Source organism: Polyodon spathula, chromosome 11 (genome assembly GCF_017654505.1).
Source record: "Polyodon spathula isolate WHYD16114869_AA chromosome 11, ASM1765450v1, whole genome shotgun sequence".
Taxonomy (NCBI): Eukaryota; Metazoa; Chordata; class Actinopteri; order Acipenseriformes; family Polyodontidae; genus Polyodon; species Polyodon spathula.
In genome coordinates this window covers 1,215,600-1,234,848 of record NC_054544.1, presented here as the reverse complement: position 1 = coordinate 1,234,848, position 19,249 = coordinate 1,215,600, and the positions used below count along the sequence as shown (strand labels likewise).

The window sequence follows — 19,249 nt, the reverse complement described above, 5'->3', positions numbered from 1 at the left end:
GTAAATACACAGTTATTATATACTTCATGTAAAGTGTTACCCAATCTAGTACCCAAACCAGAAGAATTAAGATAAAAAACAGTACCCAAATATAGCAGTTGCCTTACTAGCTACATTTAAAAATGTTTCCTGAACTCATTTTTTTTGTGTGGGAAGACTGATATTATTTTGAAGTAGTTTTAAAGGGACACTCTCTCTCCCTCTCTCTCACTCACACACACACACACACACACACACACACACACACACACACACACACACACAAATAACACTTCACAACCTTTAGAAACTAAATTAAAGCTTTAAATTACTCTGCTCATTAAAATCCTAACAGGTGCTCTGCTGTTTAAAATCCTGTCAGGTGCTCTGCTGTTTAAAATCCTGTCGGGTGCTCTGCTGTTTAAAATCCTGTCGGGTGCTCTGCTGTTTAAAATCCTGTGAGATGCTCTGCTGTTTAAAATCCTGTCAGGTGCTCTGCTGTTTAAAATCCTGTCAGGTGCTCTGCTGTTTAAAATCCTGTCAGGTGCTCTGCTGTTTAAAATCCTAACAGGTGCTCTGCTGTTTAAAATCCTGTCAGGTATTCTGCTGTTTAAAATCCTGTCAGGTGCTCTGCTGTTTAAAATCCTGTCAGGTGCTCTGCTGTTTAAAATCCTAACAGGTGCTCTGCTGTTTAAAATCCTGTCAGGTATTCTGCTGTTTAAAATCCTGTCAGGTGCTCTGCTGTTTAAAATCCTGTCAGGTATTCTGCTGCTCCACATTGTTTAACACAAATGACAAGGCCAGCTTTTGGCCTAAACTAAATCCAACCTAATTGAATAATCCGAAACGACTAAACAGAATGTCAAACATCTTTATTAGCAAATTCAAAGTGTGCAAACAAACAAAAACAGCAACTTTGAATCCTTTCCTTAAACACAAGCGAGTTGCTTTTTCATCAGACTGTGGAACACTTAACAGTTTGTTTCGTTTCTCTTATCCACAACATGAGCTTGTTCTCTTAGTTACCAGGGACAGTCATTCCCTTCTACTGTAAATACACGAATAAACACACATAATGTTGTGTTGAATGCTCTCTGAATCTACATAGAAACCTGCTGTCACTGTGGTGCAAATGTCTGTAAATGCGATGGATTGCATGTAAATGTAATGCATGCTTCTGATTGGTTGCTTGGATTTTACTGCAGAGGATATAAATAGGGCAGCATGTACTTTTAGTGTCACAATACTTCTGAACTGAAAAGACACTGAAGCTTAGAGAGCCTACTGTTCAGAGATGCATTGTTAGAGCTGTAATAAATGTTTACTATTGATTTTCTATTTACCTGGTTGACTCCTTTCTTATACAATTCCCATCCTGCTGGTAAATCCACGGCACACAACTAGACTAGAAACTGCATCCTGATTTCTCTATTCAACTTACTGACAGATTGGATTTCTTTGATGTACATTTCAATATATGTAAGTACACAATTGTATCAGAAAAGGGTTAGGGTTAGAGATAGGGTTATGGTTAGGGTTATATCATGCGAACAAATGACACATTAGGCACATTGCAGCTATGCATAATAACATTGTAATGATGTGCAAGGTCACATGTATTTACTAAGTAAGTACTATGTAAATACACAGTAATTAGAGGCAGTCCATAGAAAGTGTTACCAGCATTCCTTACCACTGTTGCAGGACCATGCCTGAAGACCGATAAAGGCATTTGCCGATGCGCATGTCTGCTTGTCTGAGTTTGACTGAGGAAAAGACAAGACTGAAAAGACTGATTGGAAAGACAACTTGGTCCTGAATTAAATCAGTCGAGTTCTCTGTACCTTCCCAAGGGCAGTAAAGGATTTTTTTTTTTTTTTTTGTTTGTTTGTTTTGTCATGAGGTGACCAGAACTAAACACAGTATTCTCAGTGGGATCTAGAGAATAAGACAGTCCCGGTTGGAACTCATTGAAGACTCCAGGATAAATGATTAATGCTAGTGCACTGTAAATCTTATAAAATTAAATTATTAAAAGCCTCTTTTCTATTGAACATGGTATTAGTCTAGTCTAGGATTGATAGTAGCCACTTATTTCATTTCTCTCTATCTCTCTCTCTGTCTCTCTCTCTTCTCTCTCTCTCTCGCTCTCTCTCTCTCTCTCTCTCTCTGATTGCTTTTCTATTGTACCAATTTTCATTTAATATAAAACAAATATTAAAACTTGGAATGTGTAAAAAGCATAAGTGGACGTGTTAAAATCTCCAGGGGGCGTTCCTTTAGATACAGAGTGTATTATAAGTCCAATACTCTTTGTTAAATGAATAGCTGACTACTGCTCTGGTATGATGAGCCCCATTTCTGATACACTGTTTAAAGGACTGCGGCTTCGGTATTAACCCTTTATTAACCCTGAAGTTTGTCCTTGACGAGCTGCTTCTTTTTTTTATTTGTATCGGTTTCCCAAATGTGTTTTTCTTATGTAGTTTGTTAAGCATAACTTGGGTTAAATAAGAAAATATCTCTGGAGTACATTGTCAGTGTGCTAGATCTTCCTCATTTGAATGAAATATTTCCTGGGCAGAGTTTGCCAGTTCCGTTTTCTCCTGCTTTGGGAAAGAAATTCCACACAATGCTCCTTGGATACCATGTTTTAAAACAACAACAACAGTGGAATATGGCCAATAGATCCCACAGAGAATCCCCGAGCATGCAACACATTTAACATTAATAACTGTATTCAAACTGAGACGTTTATTATTATTATTATTATTATTATTATTATTATTATTATTATTATTATTATTATTATTATTATAGTAGTAGTAGTAGTAGTAGTAGTATTTCGATGTTTCCACTACTGTAAAAGGTTACACAAGTCTATAGATCTGAAAGGACTAAAGGTATGTGTATGTGTACTATATAGTATTTATTATCATACACTTAAAACATTAATGTATGTGCTTTTTTTTTTTTTAAATCATAACCTGAAAAAGACCCAGATTTTCTACTCATGCTGACCTATGTTTCACATGTTCTTATGTTCTGATATGTAAGAACATAAGAACATAAGAAAGTTTACAAATGAGAGGAGGCCATTCGGCCCATCTTGCTCGTTTGGTTGTTAGTAGCTTATTGATCCCAGAATCTTATCAAGCAGCTTCTTGAAGGATCCCAGGGTGTCGGCTTCAACAACATTACTGGGGAGTTGATTCCAGACCCTCACGATTCTCTGTGTAAAAAAGTGCCTCCTATTTTCTGTTCTGAATGCCCCTTTATCTAATCTCCATTTGTGGCCCCTGGTCCTTGTTTCTTTTTCAGGTTGAAAAAGTCCCTTGGGTCGACATCTTTTAGCCTGTTTGCATATGAAGTGCCTTTTAAAACCGGAATAATTCTGGTCGCTCTTCTTTGCAATCTTTCTAGAGCAGCAAAATCCTTTTTGTAGCGAGGTGACCAGAACTGAACACAATATTCTAGATGAGGTCTTACTAATGCATTGTACAGTTTTAACATTACTTCCCTTGATTTTAAATTCAACAGAGGACAGCATGTTTTTGTTTTTGACGCTCCCTAGTCAGCGTGGTGGAGGTAGTGAGGAGCTGAGCCTAAAAATAATTGGCTATTCTAAATTGGGAAAAAATGATAAAAAAAACAAACAATTGGCGACTACTAAATTATATATATTTTTAAAAGAATATACTTAAGAACAACACACAGTGCACTTACAACGCACAAGTATTTGTTTTTTTTTCTCTCAAAGTATCTTAGTGAGGGTAGATGGAGTTACAAAAAGCATTTTGGTACCACGTTCACAATGATACATTAGGGACTGCTAAATCTCACTTATAAGTGATCCTTAATGTCAAGTAAGAACTTGTTTGTTCATCTAAAAAGCTGTCTTTCAAACTAATGATCTAAAAACCCTGTCTGGTGTGCGCTGTGCGTAGAAGAATGAGTCACATTCAACCGCTGCCACTGCTCAACCTTAACTGGCTCACGAAGAAAAAAAATCTCCTGGTTTAAGTGTTGATGACAAAGATTCATTGATCTCTGCACTCCCCACTGCCTCTCCTATAAACACCTCATTGGCGCAGGTGACAGGGCTTCTTCGTTTTGACCTCCTTCTGATGTTGGGTAATCAGGAAGGTGCAAACACGAGATGTTTTATGCAGTTCATCACATCCCAAGTGTTAGTATTTCTCTTGACAAGTACTCAAAATTTTAAAATGGGTATCTTGAAAAAAGTTTTTTTTATCAATGACTTTATACATTCAAGGCAATAAGCAGAGTTACTTTTCACATTAGAAGACAGTTATACTGTTATCTAAAGATCTTCTAGTGATGCAGGGGTTCATCTGTAAACCGAAAGGTAGCAGATCTTCTCAGTAAGGAGCAGCAGGATGTCTGTTTCTAGACCTAATGTAGTAGTGCCCTCGATTTGCAGCAGCTCCCGTATAGACTTCAAGTTCTCATCTACTTGTGGATTGCCTAATGTTTTGCAGTTTGCAGTTGAGGGTGGGGTGTTACTGTTAGACATTGCATCCTTAATGATATTGCTACAGTAAGTATATGTTTGCACATTTGCATTCAACTCATGGAACAGGAATTTTTTTTTTTGTGTATATAGAGTTCTTTTTGCTACAATTATTATTTTTTTTTAATAAGGTTCATAATTTGAAAACTGTTTAATTGTCGCCTGTCAGACCAGAAGGTAGCGGATCTGGGATCTGGTACAAATGATCCCTGGGTAATAGTCTAGAATTGTTCTGGGAATGTACTGTGTGTAATATCAAGCATCATTCAGCTGTCTTTTGATATTGTTTTATCTTTTTTATGGACACTTCATGTACGTCAGTGTTTCTGAAGACTGTATACAGCTCTCCATGTACGTCAGTGTTTCTGAAGACTGTATACAGATCTCCATGTCCGTCAGTGCTTATAAAGACTGTATGCATCTCTTCATGTACGTCAGTGCTTCTGAAGACTGTATGCATCTCTTCATGTATGTCAGTGCTTCTGAAGACTGTATGCATCTCTTCATGTACGTCAGTGCTTCTGAAGACTGTATGCATCTCTTCATGTACGTCAGTGCTTCTGAAGACTGTATGCATCTCTTCATGTACGTCAGTGCTTCTGAAGACTGTATGCATCTCTTCATGTACGTCAGTGCTTCTGAAGACTGTATGCATCTCTTCATGTACGTCAGTGCTTCGGAAGACTGTATGCATCTCTTCATGTACGTCAGTGCTTCTGAAGACTGTATGCATCTCTTCATGTACGTCAGTGCTTCTGAAGACTGTATGCATCTCTTCATGTACGTCAGTGCTTCTGAAGACTGTATGCATCTCTTCATGTACGTCAGTGCTTCGGAAGACTGTATGCATCTCTTCATGTACGTCAGTGCTTCGGAAGACTGTATGCATCTCTTCATGTACGTCAGTGCTTCGGAAGACTGTATGCATCTCTTCATGTACGTCAGTGCTTCTGAAGACTGTATGCATCTCTTCATGTACGTCAGTGCTTCTGAAGACTGTATGCATCTCTTCATGTACGTCAGTGCTTCGGAAGACTGTATGCATCTCTTCATGTATGTCATTGCTTCGGAAGACTATATGCCCTGTTATTGGGATTGTTCACAGTATCCATTGCCTGAGTTGATTGGGTTTCAGCTGTGGAATTCGCACTTCTGCTTTTTTATATCAATCAGAGCAGTTCATCTGCCCACTTAGTTTTAGTATCAAAGTAAGTGGCCCTTTGAAGCAAAATCAGATGTGCACAAAAGGAAACTCAGAAAAGCAATTGATAGTTTTGCCTTGCATATCTGGTTCCAGCAAAAGTTCACGGTCACTGCAAAAAGAAAATGAATTAACGAGTTCAATCAAGAGCTACGGTTAGGGCCTATTATCAATCATTTGCACATGAAGGAAAAATGCAATCAATTCAAAAGGATAAGCTTTTTCATTCTGCTCTATCGTGGGATAAGGACACACTGCAGTGTTCTTGTGGGGCTGATGACTGCTTAGGGCTCTTGTTTTTTTTGCAGTGAATAATCTCTTTATTTGGTTTGGTTTGGCACCCCCTCTCCACCACCTTTGCATTGGTGCTTCCCTCTGGAGGGGGCTAGGGGCAGTTACCCAAGACCTATCTCTCACCTAGGCCAAATCACCATCCCCCCCCACCCCAACACTCACCAGGCAGTATCCGGCCTACTGAATTTATTGACAATTCATAAATTGGATTTATTATTAATTTACCATGAAGAGTTTATCAGGGTTATGCTTGACATATTCATTAGTATGCTCATAACGTTACTGTGTTATACACGTTAGTTAAAGGCATTATATACTGCAAAATGAATTGAAAGAGCTTCTGTAACACTACCACTCCCAATACCATTCGGCATGCAGTATCAAAGATGCTTTATTCCAAATGAGAGCAAAACTCCTGCAGAAAAATACTTATGGAACGATACACTCCGTGAAGCAAACTTATTCATTGTGTAAAAGCAAAATTATCATGAAACAGTGGCAGAAGAAACCAGCTTGGGTTTAGGGATAGGGATAGGGATAGGGATAGAGTTAGGATTAGGGATAGGCATAGGGATAGGGTTAGTGATAGGGATAGGGTTTCCTGATAGGATTAGGGATTGGGTTAGGGTTAGGGTTAGGGTTAAGGATAGGGATAGGGATAGGGTTAGGGTTAGAGTTAGGGTTAGGCATAGGGATAGGGTTAGTGATAGGGATAGGGTTTATTGATAGGATTAGGGATTGGGTTAGGGTTAAGGATAGGGATAGGGATAGGGATAGGGATAGGGATAGGATAGGGATAGGGTTAGGGTTACGGTTAGGGTTAAGGATAGGGATAGGGATAGGGATATCAATAGGGATAGGGATAGGGATATCAATAGGGATAGGCTTAGGGTTATATTATGCAAATGCAATGACACATTAAGTATATTGTAATTACAAAGCAAATCCTATGTAAATACACAGTGATTAGAGACAGTTGATGTGATGTCACCGGCATGTTTTGACAGTTCACTCACAAGGCAGGGAAGGGTCAGGAATGGGCTCTTGATGAATGGTTAATTAGGTCTGTGGCTGGAAGAGGTTTTATTTTCTTCTGACAGATCCCTCATTAGGTTTCCAGTGATACTACTGACTGACACCAAATGAGGACCAAATCATTACAACAAATGCTCAAAATATGATGGTGTAATAAACATGTCACTGTGGTGTGCTTGATGTACCGGTGTCTGTAGTTTCAAGTTTCTTGCTAGTTTAAAATTCAGAAGGATGTTCCTGTGTAGGTATCAGTTGGAAATGGTTCCACATAGAGACAGTCTGCTGTTACTCTGTAAATCCAACTGTGATTACGCTTTACAACTAAAAAAATATTAATAATTCAATACGCTATTACAATATGCATTATTTTACCCAATTCCTTTAAACAGCTTGATATTTAAGAACTTGCCTCATGAAAAAGAAAATCAAGTCCCTTTCCCAGCAGGGACTTGATGAAGTATGAAAAGGAAGCAAACGTGTCTGATTGGCTGAAGAAAGTACACTTTGTTAAACATGCTCCTTCCAAACATATACTGAACTCCACTCTAATGTTCCCTTCACTACAATAAAGCAAGCAGGCTTGCAAACCCAGTGTGGAACCACATCAACGGAACAATTGGCTACAGTGTAACCCAGGGGTGCCCATCCCTGGTCCTGGAGAGCCGCAGGGTCTTCTGCTTTCCATTCCACCCGAGTTCTCAATTACTTTATTGAAACAACTATTTTCTTAAGTGGTAAACACTAAAAATGTTTCTATTACCTATTATCACTATTTATTCATTTAAGGAAACTATGAATCAGATTCCAGGCATTTTTTTTCATAATGTATTATTAATGCTATGTTAATTTTGCTTCCTCGTTAATTTCCTAGTCCCTCCTGTAAATCCCTTTTATACCTCTGGTAAACCCACCCTGCATATCGGTTCTTTCAGAGGATGGTGGCCCCTCGCCATCCATACACCAAAATAAGTGTCCTCGATTCAGACAGTGAAGAAAATGTATACATGTGTTTTAATGACACTAACCAGTTGCTTTTGTGTTATGAATTTATTTGTATTTAAAGTATTATGGATTGTCTTCTTGTTAGTGCATCTTGTAAAGCGCTTTGTGATGGTGGTCCACTATGAAAGGCGCTATATAAAATAAAGACTGATTGATTGATTGATTGTGTTGCAACACTGCCAGTCTCCACCCCTTGTAACAGTTTACCGCAGTATTTTTGCAGTTTTCCCATAATTTACCCTGGTTGATCATGTTTATTAATATGCTTTACCATACCTCACTATTCTTTACAATGCTTTTCAGTGCTTATACTCTGCTTTGTTACACTTTGCTATGGTTTTACTAAAGTAAATTTTTATGAGGGCCTTCTCCCCAGATCTTACACGGGCCCCAGTCTCACTGGGTTCTCACTGGTTAGGTAATAATAATGTACATAATATTTAATAATATTTGTATTTCAAAGGAATTTTGAGTCAAACAAACAATCCTTAAAGTCTTCCTTTGATCTGTACATGAATATCAGTTGTTGCATAAATTATTCAAAAGGGTTTCTGTCTCCCCCTCCCATGTACAGAATGTGGTGTTCTTGTACTTTGCCTTTTCAGACGTTCATTTAAAATGTCTAGCATGGCTTCAATCAGTAAATGCAGATGTAAAACTTGAATAATGCTTTTAAAATGTGTTTGAATAGATGCTGATGCAGACGCTACATTCCTAGTGGATACTGCATAGTAATGGGTAATAGTCTATCATCTTGTGTTTTCTGTAATGTGGAAAACAGGAAAAACCTCCCATTTTTTGTATCGATGCTGATTAAATAAAGGCTGGATTGATTGGTTAGTTGGTTGATTGATTGACACACTCTAGCTCCTTATCCAGTGATAATAACATTACTGAACTGTAGAAAGAGTTGAGAGTCAAACCGCCCACTGATCTACATGTGAACACGTATGTGGTATGAATTGTATATTTAATGTAATTATTGATGAAGTGAGATAGTGTTACTATAATCACCCGTTGTGATCAAAGCCTTATCCACCTGGGAGAAGGAGCTTTATTTAGCTTAGAGTGTTGATACAATTTCATTGAATACATGTGGAATCTCTAAAGTAGACCTTCCAAATTCCTACTCTGTCTTTCTGGGAGCCTGATCATTAGCATACAAGATCCAGTGTGGGATAAATGTGATCCTGGGATTCCACAGGAAGGACCGGCTGAGATTGTGTGCATTGGATTTCATTAAAGAAACTGTTCCTCTGCTTTTCATTCCATGTGTATGAAATCCAGACTATAAAGTCGTTACAGCTGAACAGGAATGGTCGAAAATATTACGCAGCTCTGATTGTGTTGAGATACTGGCATCTCTCCCACAGCAAAGCCAAGGAGAAAAATGTTAGCAATATTTTGAGAGGTAAGACAGACCAAAGTTCCTGCTAACCAGGGTCTGTGAAACCTGGAACCAGAGTTATACTATTGTCATTTATTCAAAAAGGTGAAGAACTTCTTCTTCTTCTTATCATTATTATAATGAAATTGATATTGAAAAAAGTTGCATGAGTGGATGTCAGTCACTGTTACAGAGGAGACAAATTACACCCTTGCTCTTCTGCTAAATCTGACAATAAAAGTGAAAGTGCTGTTTTCATTCCCCTAGAATTATTAACTTCAATTTGAAGACAGCTTGAAATGATTCTATTGATTTTACAACGCAAGAGTCATTGTGCTATTATTGTGCCTGTGTTAAAAAGAAAATATGGTTGGTTATCATACAGATAGCTGTTCTTATCTACTGAGAGAGATATGTTCGGGTATGGACAATGCTGCAACACAAGAGCCGCTAGTTTGGGTTATGGGACGGTTAGCAGAGGTATAAATGGGGTTTCCAGGAGGGACGAGGGGATTTACTGATAATAAACACTCCTTCACCCCTTCAACAGCAATGTATTGCCATTGTATAAACAAAATACAAAAAACACTGCAACAGAAAGTGAAAATAGCAAAGCAGAGGAAACCATGACAATGAATCAGCAATCCATTCAACCAGCATCTGGAATCATTGCATCCTACAATATATACAATAGATCTTTTTTTTAAAACGTTGTATTATGTTTTTAAGCCTACAAAGTATTTATAACCCTGTCAGTAAGATGTCCCGGGCGGTGCTGATTGGACATGACAAGTCTACACAGTATTTGTAACCCTCTCAGTAAGATGTCCCGGGCGCTGCTGATTGGACATGACAAGTCTACACAGTATTTGTAACCCTGTCAGTAAGATGTCCCGGGCGGTGCTGATTGGACATGACAAGTCTACACAGTTTTTGTAAGCCTGTCAGTAAGATGTCCCGGGCGGTGCTGATTGGACATGACAAGTCTACAGTATTTGTAACCCTGTCAGTAAGATGTCCCGGGCGGTGCTGATTGGACATGACAAGTCTACACAGTATTTGTAACCGTCAGTAAGATGTCCAGGACAAATAATTCCGTGTGTGTAAGTTCAGTGACTACAACTTCATGATAAAATGCCTTCTATGATTGCTGCAAATCCATTATGAAAGTGTACCCAGAGCAACCTGAATACTTCACTTGACAACATAATGTAGTTCCTAGGTGCATTCATTTATCTATGGAACCGTCAGTCTCTTGTGTTGACTCTTGTGCTATAGGAAAACACTGGCTAATGCACAAATCTAAATCTAAACTACAGTGCCGTAGTTGTGAAACATTTACTCATGAAGGTTAGCTGCCAAAAGAAATCCCATAACTTTCAATAATGCATTGATCAGAAAACCAGATTCCCAGTGCATACAGCAGAACGGAATCCATTCCAAAATGCCTGTTTGTGTGCGGGATTCCAGGGCTCTGCTTGTTCTTGACATTTAATATTAATGCCCTGTAGTCAATCAAAGTTGTTGTGTGTCATGCGTTTCAGACAGTCAGGTTGTGAGCAGAGTGTTTCTCCCACAGGTGGAAGCCCTCTAAAAGCCAACGTTTCTTTTAATTGCATTAATATCCTCCACAGTGCTTGTTACCTGTATGAAACTGACCCTGTCCCTCAGGTCGGGTTACCTGCTGATGTCAGTTATACAGCAGGTAAGGACAACTACAGAGAACATTAATGCTGGAGTGTGAAGGTAGCCAGACTTCCAACTGGTCTCCTAGGAAACCAGCTTCCATTTTCCATTGGACCAGACTGCCACTGCATTTTATAGTGCACTCATTTTTATTTTTAATATATAAAACTGCCTGATAAGTAATGTTCAATATTTCCAACTCTAAACTAACACTATGAAATCTGAATGCAGTCTTGAGGTTATTGCATTCTAATTTATTATGGAGCTGGTGAGTCACCTCCTGCTGGATTCACTAATTCTATTGTAAAAACAACATTTATGTCTTGCTGGGCTGAAGCGAAAGGAAAGACTGCTGAATCTTATCTGTTGTATCTTTCCTTGCTAAGAAACTGTTCTGGAAACTTAAATCTGCAAAATCCCCGACATGCAGCAAGCAGAAAGGTATTTGATTTCATAGTAAGCAATGGGAACTAATCCCCAATTGTGTGTATGTGTGATCTTCACTACCAACTAGTGGTAGACTTTAAACTGTCTGTGTGAAATTTATCACCGCCAGTCTGACACCATTACCTCCACCAGAGTACCCTTACATACAATGGTAGTTGTGCAAGGCTCTGGTGTACCATACCCTTTATTATACAGTTCACACAGACTATTGTCGGCAGTGTATACCTGACATGCATTTGGTTGGCTTGCTCGAGTGGGGGTTTTGCAGTCTCTTCGCAACTACTCAGTTGCTTTGTTTAAACCGTAGGTGTTAATAAGGAATGCTTTGCTTTACTTCCAATGAAAACCATCATTCAATTCTGGTTCACTTGGTCCGGTTACTTCTGCACTGAGCACATGGCCAGTCAACTTCTCCAATGGACTTTGGTTTAACTGGACTTAAGAGGCTAGACTCTACTCTCAAAGGACCAGGCTTTTCTTTATGTTCAAAAAGACACTTTGACCAAACACGAATTTCCTTTTGTTAAAACGTTTGACTGCCAACACCCCCCTCACTCTTCATTAACTCCAACCTCTTCTCTCTGTGCAAACTCCCCTTGCCCCTTTTAAAGATGGCCACCTTTCAGATCCAGGTCACATGTCAATCATAGAGTTCTTTTCCTTTTCCTAGATAAGTCTATCCATTTCCCATAGCTCTATCTGAAACAGCGCCACCCCTAAAAGCGGTCTCTCCATTGTCATTACAACAAACCATATTTTATAAGTTGCATTTCAGGATAAAACATGTATAAACTAAGTATTATAATCCTCTATGTTACACTATAATACACCCCACTGTTCTATATTTGTAACATTAGCAATTATACACCTATTTATCACTATATATATACACACACATCATTGTGCACATGTATTAGAGCACCTCAAGATATGTCATTCTTTATGTACCTTCTCGCATCAAAACCTCAAAGTGAGAATTTCAATTTTAGTAATAGGTCAGTAATCAGTGCTATAGAAACAACAGGCAGTCGTGTGAAAACGTGAGACCACTTTGTTCTTTAACTAGGCATCCTAAACAACTTCTCATGCATTTTACCTTTTCTCTTACTATTTGATTATTACTAAAATAATACAAATTTAAGTCAGCTAATTTGCCTATTCTAACAATTGAGTTACAGTGGTTTGATTTCAGATGCACAACAAATCAAAACTACAGAAGCAATGGGGTGTTCCAATAATTTTGCACATTAGTGTATATGTGTGTGTATATATATATATATATATATATATATATATATATATATATATATATATATATATATATATACACACACACACATATGCTATTCTTAAGTAAGAAATACTAAAACACCTTTACCTGCAAAATAATTTTCCTTTTTAAAATAAAATGTGGTATTTTAATAGAATGTATGCTCATGGCTCCCTCTGCTGGGCAGACTGAGAATTGTAAACCGGAATTAAATCAAGCTCCTAGTCCAGACAGCTGCATAAATACACAGAACCTATTCAACAGACTCTGGACTTCAACGTCCTTTTACTACAGCTCTTGTTCCACGAACCAGTAACAGTAAGCAAGCTTTTTTTTTTTTTTAATTTGCTTTTAGTGAATGTGCCAGGTTATCTTTCTTCCTCTTTTCCCACTCAGGAAGTTGAAAGCAGATGGCAGCAAGCTTCCAGCCACTGGAACTAGACCTGCAGGAACACCAGAGCCACTGCGATGCTCCCTCTGGAGTCCCCTGCGACTTCACAGCCAGGATACAATCCTGCCCTCCTAACTGCACATCACATGGGCATGCCTTTACCAGGTGAGCCTCTTGCGGACCCACCAAACAAGCAGGGCAAGCACACTGCATAACTGCCTTCGTGATGATGAAAAACATTTTATGAAAGGTAGAAAGTGACTTGATTTTCAAGTGGAAAGTTCTGGAAGTATTCTAAAGCTCTTCACAAGAGGAAAATTAAAGAATTCTAAACACTTCAAACCACTGGGAGATCAATGATTGTACAGTATAGCTCTCAATATACATAGGGATTTGCAAGTGTCAAAATGTGATGAGTAAATTAATACACACACTTTAAACCACGCATTGCCATCTACTGAACTGAAATTTTTGGAGCCTGCTGGGAATAGGTGCAAGACTATATAACAGTTATATTTCATACAGCAATCTCCCAAAGCCAGTTTAGTTACAGATTTACAACACACTAGATTATTTTTAATTGACAGATTAGTGATATGCAATAATATAGCCCAACTGGTTATGGTTGTAGCAGCCAACACTATAATCCAACCTCCCCACATTACTTGTACCTATGATTAGAACTCCTATACCTGCAAAATTAAAGGATATCACCTCAACCTGTGAAAATACCTGCACTGCACACATCACAGTGATCTCAATTTTAAAGAAACACCTTTTACCAATCCAACTTCCCACAAAACACATATTCATTTTATTTTGTTGCCAAAAGAAATATTTACTTTTAAAAAAAAAAAAAAAAAAAAAAAAAAGGAAAAACAGGGAGGTACTACAAAGTGCAAGTCAAACTGCAGAAGGTCAGAAACAGACTCAGATCAGCCTTTATAGAATTTGGTTCAAAAGACTAAGACTTCTTGCAGACTGGTGGTCTCCTGGGCTCACTCCATTGGACTGTCCAGGTCTTGCATCTGGAGCAGTGGGTGCAGCGCAGTACGTTTACTTGGACCTCTGCCTCATCTTTCTCCTCTTACGCTTCAGCCTGGGAGTAAATGAGAACCGTTAAACCTTCCCAGCAATTTCTATCCACTTAAAACTAACTAGTAGCAATTCATAGAAATGCATTAGAACTGACACACAAGAGTGCTGTGGCTTGTAGTCTAGGAGGATCTGATCATGCATATCACAGTCTCACGACTTAACATTTTTTTGAAGTTTAATAAGTTGTGCAAGCTCTATGGAGTTCAAGAAGTTGTCCTGCCAAAACTTAATACAAGTTATAAAATATATAGGAAACAAATGTGTATAGAATTATAGTACAGCAACTGATGGATATACACCAACCATCAGCTACTGTTGTACTAACTTCATAGCTCACTGGTACAACAGTTACAAAACCAGCAAGTCCAGGTCACATCTGCACGTCTTACACTAGCTTCATACGCCGTTTCAAGGATTACCTTAAATAGCAGAGCCATCGGACAGATTAGCTTGACTACACTTATCTTGCAATAAAGTGCCAACCTTCAGCTCAGATTAAAAATAAATACATGGAGCACACAACCCAAATATAAGGCACTTCTGCCGCGGTCTTCATGCAGTTTACACGCTTGCATTTCAGGTAGACACTGCACCCCTATTTCCTGTGCTACTGGAATTCAATTCAGTCTAGAAAATGGATTCGGGTGATCTGTTAATTACCTAGAAGTTGAACTGGAAAGAGAAAGGACGGAGATGAGATATTGGGGCATTTTATAAAAAGTTATGCAGAATCGTACCTGCGCATGCGCTTCTTCCGCCACTGTAAAAGAGAAACAAGCACTTTAACGTAAAAAACCTCACAAGAGTCTGATAACATTTAGCAGACCTTGTTATCCAAAGCGACTTCCACAATATTCAACAAAAATTATACACATTACAGGCAATAAAAATGCAAAACACGTATACAAAATGCTAATAAAAAATATATGTACATATAAAGTAGGAATTTACAAAAAAAAAAAAATTGAATAAGTGAGTTCTGAAAAACGCAAATCAAGACGTGCACATATAAACGGGGCTTACGGCGAAATGTGTTTGACTTGTTTGCTTGTATTAGCAAAACACAGCAGGCCAACACTACGCGGCGACTACTCATTTGGTTTTATTATTAAAATAAAATGTTAAAATGATGCTTACCTTCGCCCGCATCGTTACACGGAGAGATCTGGAAGAAAGTCAAAGTATATATGTAAGCAAACAATGGGATGGATTATTTAAATGCTTGATTAAAACAGATTCAAATGTTTAACAATACTAAAACTTTACTCACTGCTTCCGCCGCTCACAACAACTGCGTAGCCCGGATAAGAGACCAGCTCCTCCAACAAGGATAGAGAAAAACGTCGCAAGTCTTTATTTATACTTCTGCGCCACCAAGTGGTTGGAGTTCAATTACTTTTATTTTATTGTATTATTTTCTTTCATTATATATTTTTTGAATACACAACACATAAAAGGGACTCCGATCATTTTAACCCTTTCTGAAGCCCTAACGAATTTCATAATAATAATATTTCCTAAACCTGTTCGATTTTAGATTGAGAAATATTTGTCCGAAGGCCCGACAGAGAATCACTATGGCAACAAACAGCCGACCCTCCGTCATCGACGTTGCAGACAAATTAATTAGATGTATTTTACTTTGATAAAATAACTTCTTATGAACTTTTTTTTTTAAGTCTTACGCTGAAAAATGAGAAAACATACATTATTTTGTTATGTAAATTGAAGGGGGGATGTTTTGATTTTTTGAGACTGTAATGCATAACCTCGCCTCTAGGTGTCTCCAGTTTGCTTCTTAGAGCAGAGCACCCACAGACACCTAGTTTGTATTCCAGTTTCTCTTGCACATTGTCATTATGCAATAGTTTTTGCTATAAACGTTTTGCCCGGAGAGGGGTTCATTTAACCATGGTACTAAGTAGACACTGCTTTCCCATTAGATGACACTAATTAACGGTACATGTTCTAAAACTACTGCTTAATGATGAAATGCTTCACATTCTACAAATAGCAGCACGCAGTAGAGTGTGTGTTATTCCTTTGACTTTATCCTTCATCACCGGACTGTCAGTTTAATCTTTAGCTGTTTAACCCTAACATTCATCTTCCAGAAGCCAACACTCAAGCGTTAATATAGAGGGAAAAAACAAAAACAGAAATAAAACATTAAACATTCGTCAATGTGTGATTGAAATGTGCCGTCTTTACTCATTCTGATAATTTCATCAAAGATCCTAATTATAAAAAAAAAACTTAAAATCCTCTCAAATTTCATTTTACAAATGAAAAATAAAATAATAAAGCATGGCAGTTGGAGCTGCATAATGTCATGACTACATTCTGGAGTGAGCATTTGATCACTGCTGCCCTGGCTCAGCTGTGTCCTCCACTTCTCCACCAATACGCTGCGATCAGCTGCGACTGTCAGGCTTCTAGAAACTTTTGTATTTTTAAACTTGTGTATTTAAAGGATGCCTCCACCCAAAGCAAGGGGGCACTCCAGTGGAAGGCAGTGCAGTATGAACTCCTGGGATCCAGTCTGGCTAGATTGGCTAGGGCAGACTGTATGAACTCCTGGGATCCAGTCTGGCTAGATTGGCTAGGGCAGACTGTATGAACTCCTGGGATCCAGTCTGGATCGTGTGCTGGAGAAGAAGCTGACGGGAACAGAGCTGCACATTGCTAGCTTTTTTCATGACTGCAATGGCCAAAAAAGCAAATTGTGGTGGCATGTGGGAGAATAATGAAATTATTTTAAGAACCTGGGCTGACTCTGAATTCCAGAAACGGTTAATTGGCTGTGCGGAATATACGCATGTTCATGAAAATAACCACAGTGACTGGAACACACCTGCCCGTGCTGCACTTCATAGGACTGGAACACACCTGCCCGTGCTGCACTTCATAGGACTGGAACACACCTGTCAGTGCAGCACTTCACAGGACTGGAACACACCCGCCAGTGCTGCACTTCACAGGACTGGAACACACCTGCCCGTGCTGCACTTCATAGGACTGGAACACACCTGCCCGTGCTGCACTTCATAGGACTGGAACACACCTGCCCGTGCTGCACTTCACAGGACTGGAACACACCCGCCAGTGCTGCACTTCACAGGACTGGAACACACCTGCCCGTGCTGCACTTCATAGGACTGGAACACACCTGCCAGTGCTGCACTTCACAGGACTGGAACACACCTGCCAGTGCTGCACTTCACAGGACTGGAACACACCTGCCCGTGCTGCACTTCATAGGACTGGAACACACCTGCCAGTGCTGCACTTCACAGGACTGGAACACACCTGCCAGTGCTGCACTTCACAGGACTGGAACACACCTGCCAGTGCTGCACTTCATAGGACTGGAACACACCTGCCCGTGCTGCACTTCATAGGACTGGAACACACCTGCCCGTGCTGCACTTCATAGGACTGGAACACACCTGTCAGTGCAGCACTTCACAGGACTGTAACACACCTGCCCGTGCTGCACTTCATAGGACTGGAACACACCTGCCCGTGCTGCACTTCATAGGACTGGAACACACCTGCCCGTGCTGCACTTCATAGGACTGGAACACACCCGTCAGTGCAGCACTTCATAGGACTGGAACACACCCGCCCGTGCTGCACTTCATAGGACTGGAACACACCTGCCCGTGCTGCACTTCATAGGACTGGAACACACCCGCCAGTGCTGCACTTCATAGGACTGGAACACACCCGCCCGTGCTGCACTTCATAGGACTGGAACACACCCGCCCGTGCTGCACTTCACAGGACTGGAACACACCCGCCCGTGCTGCACTTCACAGGACTGGAACACACCTGCCCGTGCTGCACTTCACAGGACTGGAACACACCTGCCTGTGCTGCACTTCACAGGACTGGAACACACCCGCCAGTGCTGCACTTCACAGGACTGGAACACACCCGCCAGTGCTGCACTTCACAGGACTGGAACACACCTGCCCGTGCTGCACTTCATAGGACTGGAACACACCTGCCAGTGTAGCACTTCACAGGACTGGAACACACCTGCCAGTGCTGCACTTCACAGGACTGGAACACACCTGCCCGTGCTGCACTTCATAGGACTGGAACACACCTGCCCGTGCTGCACTTCACAGGACTGGAACACACCTGCCAGTGCTGCACTTCACAGGACTGGAACACACCTGCCCGTGCTGCACTTCACAGGACTGGAACACACCTGCCCGTGCTGCACTTCACAGGACTGGAACACACCTGCCAGTGCTGCACTTCACAGGACTGGAACACACCTGCCAGTGCTGCACTTCACAGGACTGGAACACACCTGCCCGTGCTGCACTTCATAGGACTGGAACACACCTGCCAGTGCTGCACTTCACAGGACTGGAACACACCTGCCCGTGCTGCACTTCACAGGACTGGAACACACCCGCCAGTGCTGCACTTCACAGGACTGGAACACACCTGCCCGTGCTGCACTTCATAGGGCTGGAACACACCTGCCAGTGTAGCACTTCACAGGACTGGAACACACCCGCCAGTGCAGCACTTCACAGGACTGGACCACACCCGCCAGTGCAGCACTTCACAGGACTGGAACACACCTGCCCGTGCTGCACTTCACAGGACTGGAACACACCCGCCAGTGCTGCACTTCACAGGACTGGAACACACCTGCCCGTGCTGCACTTCATAGGGCTGGAACACACCTGCCAGTGTAGCACTTCACAGGACTGGAACACACCCGCCAGTGCTGCATTTCACAAGACTGGAACACACCCGCCAGTGCTGCATTTCACAGGGAGCGTGACTGTAACACACCTGCCAGTGCAGCACTTCACAGGACTGGAACACACCCGCCAGTGCAGCACTTCACAGGACTGGACCACACCCGCCAGTGCAGCACTTCACAGGACTGGAACACA

At 40.5% G+C, this 19,249-nt stretch overlaps 1 long non-coding RNA gene across 1 annotated transcript; it reads right to left on the bottom strand.

Annotated features, from left to right (window-relative positions):
- Nucleotides 1–14,083: 14,083 nt before the first annotated feature.
- On the bottom strand, nt 14,084–15,669 carry LOC121322673. The gene is made up of 4 exons (XR_005951072.1): nt 15,595–15,669; nt 15,462–15,489; nt 15,062–15,084; nt 14,084–14,325 (listed from the first exon to the last, which is right to left on the bottom strand). It is a non-coding gene; the product is annotated as an uncharacterized LOC121322673 (long non-coding RNA).
- Between the last annotated feature and the right edge of the window lie 3,580 nt (nt 15,670–19,249).